At 38.7% G+C, this 13,121-nt stretch overlaps 1 non-coding gene across 1 annotated transcript; it reads right to left on the bottom strand.

Moving 5' to 3' along the window:
* Positions 1-394: 394 nt before the first annotated feature.
* On the bottom strand, positions 395-501 carry LOC121228397 (small nucleolar RNA R71). Its single transcript, XR_005925973.1, has one exon. It is a non-coding gene; the product is annotated as a small nucleolar RNA R71 (small nucleolar RNA).
* Between the last annotated feature and the right edge of the window lie 12,620 nt (positions 502-13,121).

Consider the following 13,121-nt stretch of genomic DNA (forward strand, 5'->3'; position numbering starts at 1 on the left):
AAAATTCGCTACCTCCTGCGATTACTGCTAATCCAGTAAATCAGAATCCTGCTCCGCGCACTATGTATGATTATGCTAAACGAAATTTAACAGGAACTGAGTCAAGTATAGTTAGGCCTGCTATTGCTGCAAATAATTTTGAACTAAAACCTAAAACGATTCAAATGATACAACAATTTGTTCAGTTTGATGGTTTCAAGGGTGAGGATCCACGAATTTTCTAGAGTTCTGCGACATATTTAAAATCAATGGCATTTGCCTTCGATTATTTCCCTTTTCATTGAGGAATAAGGCTAAACAGTTGTTGAAATCATTACCATGAGGGTCAATCACTACTTGGCAACAAATGACCGAAATTTTTTTACTAAAATATTTTTCGCTGGCTAAAATAGCTAAATTAAGAAATGATATCTCTTCTTTTGTACAGATGGATCTAGAAACACTCTACAATGCATAGGAGAGATGCAAGGATCTGTTGAGAAGGTGCCCTCACCATGGGTTACCACTTTGGCTACAGGTTCAAACTTTTCACAATGGCCTAAATCCTTCAACTAGACAGATGGTTGACGCAGTTGCTGGTGGGACTATCAATAATAAGACACCTGAGGATGCTTATGAATTCATAAAAGAGATGTCACTGAATAATTATCAGTGGCAAGTCATAAGGATAAAGCCAACGAAAGCAGCCGACGTTTTTAACGTCGATTCGGTCACCATGCTCTCTAATCAGGTAGAACTTTTGAATAGAAAAATTGATGGTTTTCTTGGTTCTTCACAGGTTCACCCAGTAATGCAATACAATGCAGGATAGAGGAACCACCCAAATTTCTCATGGGGAGGCCAAGTGAATTAGAGACCACCACCTCCAGGCTTCTAACAACCACCTTACCAACAAGAGAAAAAGAAAAACCTTGAAGAGATGTAAATATAATTCATCTCAGTGTCAGAAACTCGTTTCCAGAATACTGAGACAGCACTTAAGAATCAACAAGCATCAATCTAAGGGCTCGAAACTTAGATAGGCCAGCTCGTTAAATCGATATCTGAACGACCACAAGGTAGCCTACTAAGTAACATTGAATCTAAACCAAGAGAGCAGCTCAATGTGATTACCATTCAAGATGAGGAAGGGTTAGTCGCACATGAACCAGAATTGAGGCAAGAAACTGTGGTAAGTAAAGGTAAAGGTGAGGTGGACCACGATGATCAAAAATAGGTAAGTAAAGAGTACAAACCATGTGTACCATACCCCAATGTGACAAGGAAAGACCACTCAGATGAACAATTCTGTAAATTCCTTAAAATTTTAAAGAAATTACATATTAACTTACCGTTTATTGAGGCTCTTTCGCAGATGCCGAACGCAGTCAAATTTTTAAAGGAGCTTTTAGCAAATAAGCGAAAGTTAGATGAGGCATCGCATGTGGAGATGAATGTAGTTTGCTCAGCCATTCTGTAAAATAAGCTGGCCAAAAAATTGAAAGATCTAGGGAGTTTTATGATTCCTTGTTTAATTAGTAGCTTAGATGTTAATAATGCCTTGCTGATTTAGGGGCTAGTATCAATGTCATACCTTACAAAATGTTTAAGCAACTAGGTATTGGGAAACCCAAACAAACTAGGATGAGCATTCAATTAGCAGATAAAGCAATCAGATTTCCTTGGGGTATTATTGAAGATGTACTTGTTAAAATTGACAAATTTATATTCCCAGTTGATTTCGTTGTTCAAGACATAGAGGAGGATAGTAACGTGCCTTTAATTTTAGGGAGGCCCTTTTTAGCAATTGCTAGAACGATAATTGATGTTGGTACATGTGAACTCATACTTCGTATGGGTGATGAAACAATCATTCAACCTCGTAATTCGAGTAACACCTCAAAAATCGAAGGTGATTGCATAAATCATACTACTAGTACTGATGATCTAGTGAAACCCTCTGTGCAGAAAACAAGTTTGAAGAGCGCACATGAGCCATGTTCAAGCAACAACAAAGGACCTCTCTATGAAGAACGAAGGCTACGAGTTAGGGAACTAGTTGAATGGCGGACACATAAACCAAAATCAACCTTAAGTTCAATATTCCACCAAATCAACTTAAGGTTGGATACAAAGTACTATTGGATGCAGCAAATCCTTGTATTTCCATTTCTAAATCTAATGGAGAAATTCCTCTCACGGTACTCAATATTTTCCATACGGTACAGTCGAGGTAATTCATCCTAAATTCGGCACTATCAAGGTAAATAATACTCATCTAAAACCTTATTTTGATAAAATTGATAGTAGGGATGAGGAGTGTAAACTCCTCAAACCACCATGACTATGAGAGATAGAGGTAAGTTGAGCTTAGACTATAAATAAGCACTTCTCGGGAGGCAACCCGAGCAGTAACGGTGTTAATTTTTTTAAATTTTAGTTTTAACATTTAATCACTAACTGAATACTTGGCTACAGGTTTTCCAAAACCACATGGCCAGGCACACGGGCATCCCTTAGGCTGTGCTCACACCATGAGTGGAGACACGGCCATGTGAAAATAGGGTAAAATTTTTTCCAAACACAGGATGCGATAAGCTGCCACAGCCGTGCGACGTGGCCGTGGACGAGTCTGTCAAAACAACACGGGCATGCGACACGCTTGTGTCTAGAAACTGTGGTTGAAACTGAGAATTTAGCACGGGCGTGTCAAGACTGATAAAACAACACGGGTGCGCGCTTATACACACGAGCGTGGGAGAATCGAACAAAGTAGGACACAGACATGCAACACGGCCGTGTTCACCAACATGCCCAACGTACACGGACGTGGGACAAATCTCAGATGCGCCCAAATTTAAAAATTGCAAAACACACGGGCTACACGCCTGTGTGCCCCAAAATCTATAAAAAACCCTTACTATTCATCATCCCCTTTCCCAAAATCCCTAACCCTAGCCATTGCAACTCCTTCACATGCCCTTCCTGCCACGCCCGTGGGCCGACCACAACACCACCATCGACAATCGAAGCTCTTCCCTCTACCAAGCTCTTGCATATCATGTGAAGTCATGGTAAGGAAACCACTGTCCCCACCTCGAAGAAGAGGAAAGGAGTAGCGTCATCCTTAGGTCCTACCGCGGAGATTAGGCACCCGTTCCTCTAGTTTCCCCTGGGACCTCAAGAGGAACTTTTCTAGATACTTAGGGCCCAACCCCTAGGTACAGGTCGCTGCATTGACTGGGCCGCACTTGAACAAATCCAACTGGCTGACGCGATCTGAGCCCTCTTAACCACTGACCCCTAGGGGCTATTCTTTGAGATCATCGAGCCGACGTACCTTGATCTCACACTTAAACTCTATTAAACCTTCCACCTCCAACTTGTTATGACGAAGTTCGATGATTCCAGAATGGTCCAGTTCTGTCTCGGCAGTTTCGTCTGCCAATTGAGCTACCTGAGTTCAGCGTCACTCTAGGGCTCTATACAGAGGAGTTCATGGACGGCGATGATTTTGACACACTCCATCGCCACATCCACTTGTCTCCCTCCAGCTGCTAGAGAGCCCTAGTTCCTTTTTCGGCCACCTATGACCCTAGTCGCTCTAAGGCACCGGCCCTCGCCCCATCCCTGAGGCACTTATGTGACAGCCCTAAATTGACCCTAGTCGGGAAGTGGTTTCGGGACCACAAAACTGAGCCATAAGAAAATAATTAACAGTCATATTTAATGCTTATTATATATGAACATGCACGTGTGAAAATTTCATGCTTAAATTTTGTATATAGTATGTGAAATTTATCAAATAGGACTTGTGTGAGAAAATTTAGGATTGTGCTAGGCAAATGTCAAAGTGGCCTATTAACGCATGTTAGAAAATGCTTGTACTTGCATGTCAAATTACCCAAATTTTAGATAGTGGCCGGCCATGCTATGGGTTAAAACATATTATAAATATTTTGTGTTGATATTTTGTGTTAAAAATAATAAAATAAAAGGGTTAGTAATAAAGTAATAAAAATTGGGGGGTGAAGAAAACAAAGTTTTGTTCATCTTTGTTCTTCCTTGCCGAATTGAAAAGAAGAGAAGGGGGGAGACTTTCGGTCATGGAAGGAGAAGAAAGGTTAGTGAAAGGTGTTAGATTTGTTTTGAAATTCAAGCTTGTTTTAGGTTAATCATCTTGTTTCTTACTTAGCCCATGCCAAAAATCTTGAATCTTGATGGATGTATGGCACATTCGGTTATGGTTAATGAGGAGATAATTTGATTTTAGCCTTTAAACTTTGAGGAAGAAATTGTTGTTGCAAGAAGTTGAGCTTATTGATAGTATAAATTTCTAATGCACCTATGGTAATAGCCGAACATGTAGTTGTTTAATGTTTTGAACAAGTGCCGTTTAGATGTTCTAAAATTGTCTAAATTAGATGTTTAATCATCCAAGGGTTCGGCATTGTTCATTCTTGTTAAGAGTTTGATTTGAAATCATGAGATCTTGTTGACTTGTGTTTAAATGGCATTCGGTCATGGTCTATGGGTGTTTGCTAATTCGGTTTAAGTGGATAGGTGCTAAATACTTTGTATTGGAAATTTTGATGTATAAGTAGAAGTTAATTAAGATGATATCGGGAAAATTTTTAGCTTAGTTGTGTTAAGCATTCGGCAATATTCATAATAATGAATATGAGAGTGTATATAAATACGTGGTTGTGCATAACTTAAGTAATCGACTAAAATATGAACACCACATAAGTATATATATACTTATATGTATGTTAGTGCCTTATGTATACACCTTGTGTCATTGAGACCTTCGAAAATAAATATGTATTAAAGTTATATTTGTAGTAGTTTAATGTGTACTTGGTAGACTTACCAAGTACCGAAATTTGAAAGCGAAATGGTTATAGACTTAAGTGGTAAATTGATTCAAATGAATTGGTTCTAAAATGTATATGAACACCGTATGATTGTGTTTGATTGAGAGGTAAATTGTTTGATTTAGCTCAAGAGCTTAGAGGATCAAAGTTGGATAGGGGAAAGGAAAAAGTAATCGAATAGCCGTTGAAGTCGTTCGACAACATCCGAGGTAAGTCTTTGAGTAATGGAACTTAGTTTATGATTTGATTAAGTCATGACATATAAGCATAATAAATAAACGGTGATATAATGATTCTACTTGAATTATTTATCGAGGTAATTAGTTATACTTATGACTGGTAGCCGAATGTGTAAAGAGATCATGTTACAAAGCCAACCAAAATCATGCTCTTTGTATGTGGCTATTGAGCCGAAAATGGTAAAGGTTGATAAGTGTCTTGTGTTTGAGTTCTAGTAATGAAAATGAAATATAAATGTGTTATGATTTATTGATATATGTGCATGATTATTCGGATGATAACCGGACTAAGATCCGAAGGCATTTGTGCTAGTGACTATATCCGGGCTAAGTCCCGAAGGCATTTGTGCTAGTTACTATATCCGGGCTAAGTCCCGAAGGCATTTGTGCTAGTGACTATATCCGGGCTAAGTCCCGAAGGCATTTGTGCTAGTGATTATATCCGGGCTAAGTCCCGAAGGCATTTGTGCGAGTTGCTATATCCGGGTAAATCCCGAAGGTACTTGGGTTTGGAAATGAGCGATCTTGCTGTAATAACTTCAATTAATACGCTCATAAATCCAAACGATAAGGTATGTTTCGTATATGCATTGGAAAGGTTGATTCCTTTTAAATAGTATTTGCTCAATTGATTAACAAGCTTCCGGCCTTTAGTCAGGTTTGATCCTGAGTGTATGAATATAATGGTTGAAGCGTGAAGTAAACATAATTTTGGGAATATGCGTATATGCAATTGTTCATTTAGTCATACGAACGCTATACCTTAGTTGTAAATAATTTCATTACTTAAAACTTACTAAGCATCAAAATGCTTATTCTGTTGCTTTAATTCTCTGTTTTATAGATTTTGTTCGTCAGCTATCGGACTCGGGAGTGTCAAAGTCGAAGTCGTCCACACTATCTAAGCCCTTTTGGTATATCTTTAGTTGAACTTTGATAATGGAATGTATAGGGCTGACCCTTGTTGTTAATTAAGTATCTTTTGGTAATGTATATTCGTATAGCCATGCGAAAATGGCTTGTATATTTTGAGTATAACATTATGGTCATTTTGTATATATGGTCTTATGATATGGTTATTAAGTGGTGTGGAAATGTTGGTAATGATTAGCCATTGGAATGGCCAATCATGGTCCTATTGTGCTACGTACGTCATGGCTAATCGTGATTATACTTGAAAATAATGTATGTCAATTTACTAATTGATTCATGGAAAATTATGAAATAGGTAAAATTTACCTTAGAATAAATGCTGACAGCAGCAGTGATGTGAATTTGAAAAATCACTAAAAATAGTAGGAATGGAATTAAATAGTGAATAAATTATGTAATCGAATCTTGATGAGTCTATTATCATATGAAAGAAATGAAATGACCATATGAGCCGTATTTTATGAGATGTTTAAGTTTTCGTGAAACAGGGCCAGAGCGCTTTCTGGATCCCCTGTTCTGATTTTGGAAATTCACCATAAATTAACCAGAGACAATTAGAAGTCATGATTTATATGTACAGATTCATTTTTGAGTCTAGTTTCATTAGAAACAAACAAGATAAGTATTGAAGCTCTGTACAGGGAGATATCTAAGTCGTAATGCATGAAGGTCAGAGTAGTCAAACCCTAAAATAGGGGAGACTTTAACTAATAAACTGTACTAATTGGCCTGACCAAAAATTCTAGAAAAAAGTTTGTAGATGGATATATGAGTCTAGATTCAGGAAAAATTTACGGAATCAGTTTCCAAGTTTTGGAACTCGAGATATGTTTTTTAAAGTGGCTGTGATGCAGTTAGCCAGCTTGCCTGGAAATTTCGAAATGACCTGTGTAAGTAAATGAATTAAGTCCGTTAACACCTCGTGTTCGACTCTGGAAACGGTCTCGGGTATGGGGCGTTACAATTTTATTGGTATCAGAGCTACGGTTTAGTCGATTCTAGGACTACCGTAATACGTTCGGGTTTAGCTATACATGCCGTTATGTGTTTATTTGATAGTGTGGTGATTTCTGACAGTTAAAATTGTGTTTACTTATAGTAATGGATCCCGATCCCAACCGAGCGGTAGCTGATGATGTTGAGAGTGTAGCTCCTACTCCAGCGCAAGGGACAGCGCCGGTGGACTCTCAACCTATTGCTAGTAATTAGAATGATGAAGCTAGACAGGCTTTTTATAGCATGATGAATGATTGGTTCAATCAGTATATTCGAACTAATGCGGCTGTTCCGCAACCCCCATTCCCGACTAACACAACCCCTGCACCTGCGATACCTCCGGTAACTGACCAGATAAGGTTAAATAAGCCCCCAGTTGACAGAATCCGAAAACACAGGGCTACTGAATTTAAAGCTACAGACAGCGACGATGCCGAGCTAGCTGAATTTTGGTTGGACAACACTATTCGGGTACTTGATGAACTATCTTGCACACCTGATGAATGCCTAAAGTGTACTATCTCCTTGCTACGTGATTCTGCCTACTATTGGTGGAATACGTTGATTTCTGTTGTGCCCAGAGAGCAAGTAACTTGGGAGTTTTTCCAAACCGAGTTTCGAAAAAAGTATATCAGCCAGAGATTCATTGATCAAAAACGGAAAGAATTTCTTGAACTTAAACAAGGTTCCATGTCGGTTACTGATTATGAACGAAAGTTTGTAAGGCTTAGCCGGTACGCTCGAGAATGCATTTCTTCAGAAGCTGTAATGTGTAAATGTTTCGAAGATGGACTGAATGATGATATAAAACTGTATGTTCGCATTTTACAAATCAGAGAATTTGTGGTACTTGTCGAGCAAGCTTGCAAAGCCGAAGAGCTCAGTAAGGAAAAAAGAAAAGCTGATATGGGAGTAAAGGAGTTTCGTAAGAGATCTTCGGGATAGCCCTTTCAACAGTCATCAAAGAAATTTAGAGATGATTTAGGCCGGTCTAAAGACACTTCGGGCTTTTCTAGACGAGATCGTGATCGACCCCCTGTGAGTACACGAGTCACTTCGGTTGCCAGTGTTGGAAATGATCGTCGAGACAGAACAGAGTGCCAGTATTGTGGTAAATGGCATTCGAGGAGTTGTAGATTCCATGACCGCTCCTGTTATAAGTGCGGATCAGCTGACCACTTTATCAAGGATTGCCCGAGACTGTCTGAACAAAATGTAAATCAGACTGGGAAACCAGGTGCTACTACTGCACGGGGCAGACCATCTAGAAATATGGGGAATGCTAGTGGCAGTCAGAGAGGATCTAGAGATGCTACAACCAGATCTAAGGCTCGTGCTCCTGCTAGAGCTTATGCTATACGCGCACGTGAGGATGCTTCCTCGCCAGATGTTATTACCGGTACTTTCACTCTCTTTGATACTAATGTAATTGCATTGATTGACCCTGGTTCTACTCATTCATATGTATGTGAGACCTTAGCATCCAGTAAGACTTTACCTGTTGAGTCTACTGAGTTCGTAATTCGAGTGTCGAATCCCTTGGGTCGTTATGTGCTTGTCGACAAGGTGTGTAAGAAATGCCCCTTAATAATCTGAGGCTCCTGTTTTTCGGCTGACTTGATGCTTTTACCGTTTGATGAATTTGATGTTATTCTCGATTTGGATTGGTTGACCGTACATGATGCAGTTGTGAATTGCAAAAGTAAGACTATTGATTTGAGGTGTGCAAATAATGAGATAATTCGGGTCGAGTCTACTGTTTTGAATGGATTGCCAACAATAATAACCTCGATGTTATCTCAAAAATATGTGAGAAAGGGGTGTGAAGCGTATCTTGCATACGTATTTGATAATAAAGAACCAGAAAAGAAACTGGAATCGGTACCAGTGGTTTGTGAATATCCGGATGTTTTTCCCGAAGAATTACCGGGGTTACCACCTGTTTGGGAGGTAGAGTTTGGCATCGTACTTGTACCTGGGACTACACTGATTTTGATAGCTCCGTATCGTATGGCACCAACGGAATTAAAGGAATTGAAAGCTCAGTTACAAGAGTTGATGGATAGAGGTTTCACTCGACCAAGTTTCTTGCCTTGGGGTGCACCAGTATTGTTTGTGAAAAAGAAGGACGGAACCATGAGGTTGTGCATCGACTATCGTCAGCTGAATAAAGTGACAATAAAGAATAAATATCCGTTACCGTGTATTGATGATTTGTTTGATCAACTAAAAGGAGCCTCAGTGTTTTCAAAGATAGATTTGAGATCAGGTTATTATCAGTTGCGAATTCGAGATTCGGATATACCCAAAACTGCTTTCAAAACGAGATACGGTCACTACGACTTCTTAGTGATGCCGTTTGGGCTCATTAATGCCCCTGCGGTATTTATGGATTTGATGAATCGGATCTTCAGACCGTTTTTGGATCGGTTTGTAGTTGTGTTTATCGATGATATTTTGGTCTATTCGAGAAATGAAACCGATCATGCTGAACACCTGGGATTAGTGTTGCAGATTTTACGGGATAAACAGTTATATGCCAAGTTCAGTAAGTGTGAGTTCTGGTTAAGAGAGGTTAGCTTCTTGGGTCATGTGGTATCTGCATCGGGTATTCGAGTTGATCCGAGCAAAATTTCAGCCATACTTAACTGGAAGCCTCCAAGAAATATTACTGAGGTTCGGAGCTTTTTGGGACTTGCCGGTTACTACAAAGGGTTTGTAAAGGGTTTCTTGATGATAGCCACACCAATGACGAAACTGCTTCAGAAAGATGTTAAGTTTGAATGGACAGAAAAATGTCAGAAAAGTTTCGATCAACTAAAGACTTATTTGACTGAAGCTCCAGTACTAGTGCAACCTGAATCAGGCAAAGAGTTTGTCATTTACAGTGATGCATCCTTACTTGGGTTGGGTTGTGTATTGATGCAAGAAGGTCGAGTTGTAGCTTATGCGTTGAGGCAATTGAAGCGACATGAAAAAAATTATCCAACCCATGATCTCGAATTAGCTGCCATCGTATTCGCTTTGAAAATATGGAGACATTACTTATTTGGTGAGAAGTGCCATGTATTTTCGGATCACAAAAGTCTCAAATATTTGATGACTCAAAGAGATTTGAATCTGCGACAAAGACGTTGGCTCGAGTTGTTAAAAGATTATGAGCTTGTCATTGACTATCACCCGGGAAAGGCTAATGTGGTTGCGGATGCCTTAAGTCGTAAATCACTGTTTGCTTTACGAACGATGAATGTACACTTGTCTGTTCTATCCGATAATGTGTTAGTAGCAGAATTAAAGGCCAAACCATTGTTGATTCATCAAATTCGTGAAGCTCAGAAAGTCGATGATGAATTGGTCGTAAAACGGGCTGAATGTGTTTCGAATAGGGAATCAGAGTTTCCAATTGATGATGACGATTGTTTGAGGTTCAGAAGTTGTTTGTGTGTTCCAAGAAATTCAGAACTTATTTCGATGATCCTGAGCGAGGCTCATAGTAGCCGAATGTCTGTCCACCCGGGTAGTACAAAAATGTACAATGATCTGAGACGTCAGTTTTGGTGGCATGGTATGAAACGAGACATTTTCGATTTTGTTTCGAAGTGTTTGATATGCCAACAAGTGAAAGCGAAACATCAAGTGCCTACATGTTTACTTCAGCCGATCATGATACCTGAATGGAAATGGGATCGAGTCACGATGGATTTTGTATCTGGGTTGCCATTGTCGGCAAGTAAGAAAGATGCGATTTGGGTTGTTGTTGATAGACTGAATAAGTCGACTCATTTTATTCCCATACGTAGGAATTATTCACTGGATAAACTAGCTGAATTGTATGTTTCTCAGATTGTAAGATTACACGGGGTACCTATTTCTATTGTGTCGGATAGAGATCCGAGGTTCACCTCGCGATTTTGGAAGAAATTGCAAGAAGCTTTGGGTACCAAGTTGCATTTTAGCACCACTTTTCATCCTCAAACTGATGGTCAATCCGAACGAATAATTCAGATACTCGAGGATATGTTGAGATGTTGCATCCTTGAGTTTGGTGGTTCGTGGGAACGGTATTTACCTTTGATTGAATTCGCTTACAACAATAGTTTTCAATCAAGTATTAAGATGGCACCTTACGAGGCTTTGTATGGTCGTAAATGCCGTACACCATTGTTTTGGACCGAGCTTGGTGAAAGTAAAATTTTCGGAGTTGATTTGATTAAAGATGCTGAGCAGAAAGTAAAAATAATTCGTGAAAGTCAGAAGGCAGCATCAAATCGTCAGAAGTCGTATGCGGATTTAAAACGAAGAGATATTGAGTATCAGGTGGGAGACAAAGTGTTTCTTAAAGTTTCACCTTGGAAAAAGATACTCAGATTTGGCCGTAAGGGCAAACTGAGTCCGAGGTTCATATGGCCGTATGAAATATCCGAACGAGTTGGTCCAGTGGCAAATAGATTGATTTTACCCCCTGATCTAGAGAAGATTCACAACATTTTTCATGTTTCGATGCTTCGACGTTACAGATCTGATCCTTCGCACATAATTAATCCCTCCGAGGTTGAAATTCAATCCGATATGAGTTATGAAGAAGAACCGATTCGTATCCTAGCTCTTGAAGTGAATGAGTTGCGAAACAAAAGGGTTCCGTTAGTAAAGGTGTTATGGCTTAAACACGGGATCGAAGAAGCTACTTGGGAAAACGAGAACTCTATGAAAGAACGATACCCAAACCTATTTACCGGTAAGATTTTCGGGGACGAAAATTTCTTAAGTGGGGGAGAGTTGTGACAGCCCTAAATTGACCCTAGTCGGGAAGTGGTTTCGGGACCACGAAACCGAGCCATAAGAAAATAATTAACAGTCATATTTAATGCTTATTATATAGGAACATGCACGTGTGAAAATTTCATGCTTAAATTTTGTATATAGTATGTGAAATTTATCAAATAGGACTTGTGTGAGAAAATTTAGGATTGTGCTAGGCAAATGTCAAAGTGGCCTATTAATGCATGTTAGAAAATGCTTGTACTTGCATGTCAAATTACCCAAATTTTAGATAGTGGCCGGCCATGCTATGGGTTAAAACATATTATAAATATTTTGTGTTAATATTTTGTGTTAAAATAATAAAATAAAAGGGTTAGTAATAAAGTAATAAAAATTGGGGGGTAAAGAAAACAAAGTTCATCTTTGTTCTTCCTTGCCGAATTGAAAAGAAGAGAAGGGGGGGAGACTTTCGGTCATGGAAGGAGAAGAAAGGTTTGTGAAAGGTGTTAGATTTGTTTTGAAATTCAAGCTTGTTTTAGGTTAATCATCTTGTTTCTTACTTAGCCCATGCCAAAAATCTTGAATCTTGATGGATGTATGGCACATTCGGTTATGGTTAATGAGAAGATAATTTGATTTTAGCCTTTAAACTTTGAGGAAGAAATTGTTGTTGGAAGAAGTTGAGCTTATTGATAGTATAAATTTCTAATGCACCTATGGTAATAGCCGAACATGTAGTTGTTTAATGTTTTGAACAAGTGCCGTTTAGATGTTCTAAAATTGTCTAAATTAGATGATTAATCATCTAAGGGTTCGGCATTGTGCATTCTTGTTAAGAGTTTGATTTGAAATCATGAGATCTTGTTGACTTGTGTTTAAATGGCATTCGGTTATGGTCTATGGGTGTTTGCTAATCCGGTTTAAGTGCATAGGTGCTAAATACTTTGTATTGGAAATTTTGATGTATAAGTAGAAGTTAATTAAGATGATATTGGGTAAATTTTTAGCTTAGTTGTGTTAAGTATTCGGCAATATTCATAATAATGAATATGAGAGTGTATATAAATACGTGGTTGTGCATAACTTAAGTAATCGACTAAAATATGAACACCACATAGGTATATATATATACTTATATGTATGTTAGTGCCTTATGTATACACCTTGTGTCATTGAGACCTTCGAAAATAAATATGTATTAAAGTTATATTTGTAGTAGTTTAATGTGACTTGCCAAGTACACAAATTTGAAAGCGAAATGGTGATAGACTTAAGTGGTAAATTGATTCAAATGAATTGGTTCTAAAATGTATATGAATGCCGTATGATTGTGTTT

The sequence above is a fragment of the Gossypium hirsutum genome, chromosome A04 (genome assembly GCF_007990345.1).
Source record: "Gossypium hirsutum isolate 1008001.06 chromosome A04, Gossypium_hirsutum_v2.1, whole genome shotgun sequence".
In the NCBI taxonomy this organism is placed as follows: Eukaryota; Viridiplantae; Streptophyta; class Magnoliopsida; order Malvales; family Malvaceae; genus Gossypium; species Gossypium hirsutum.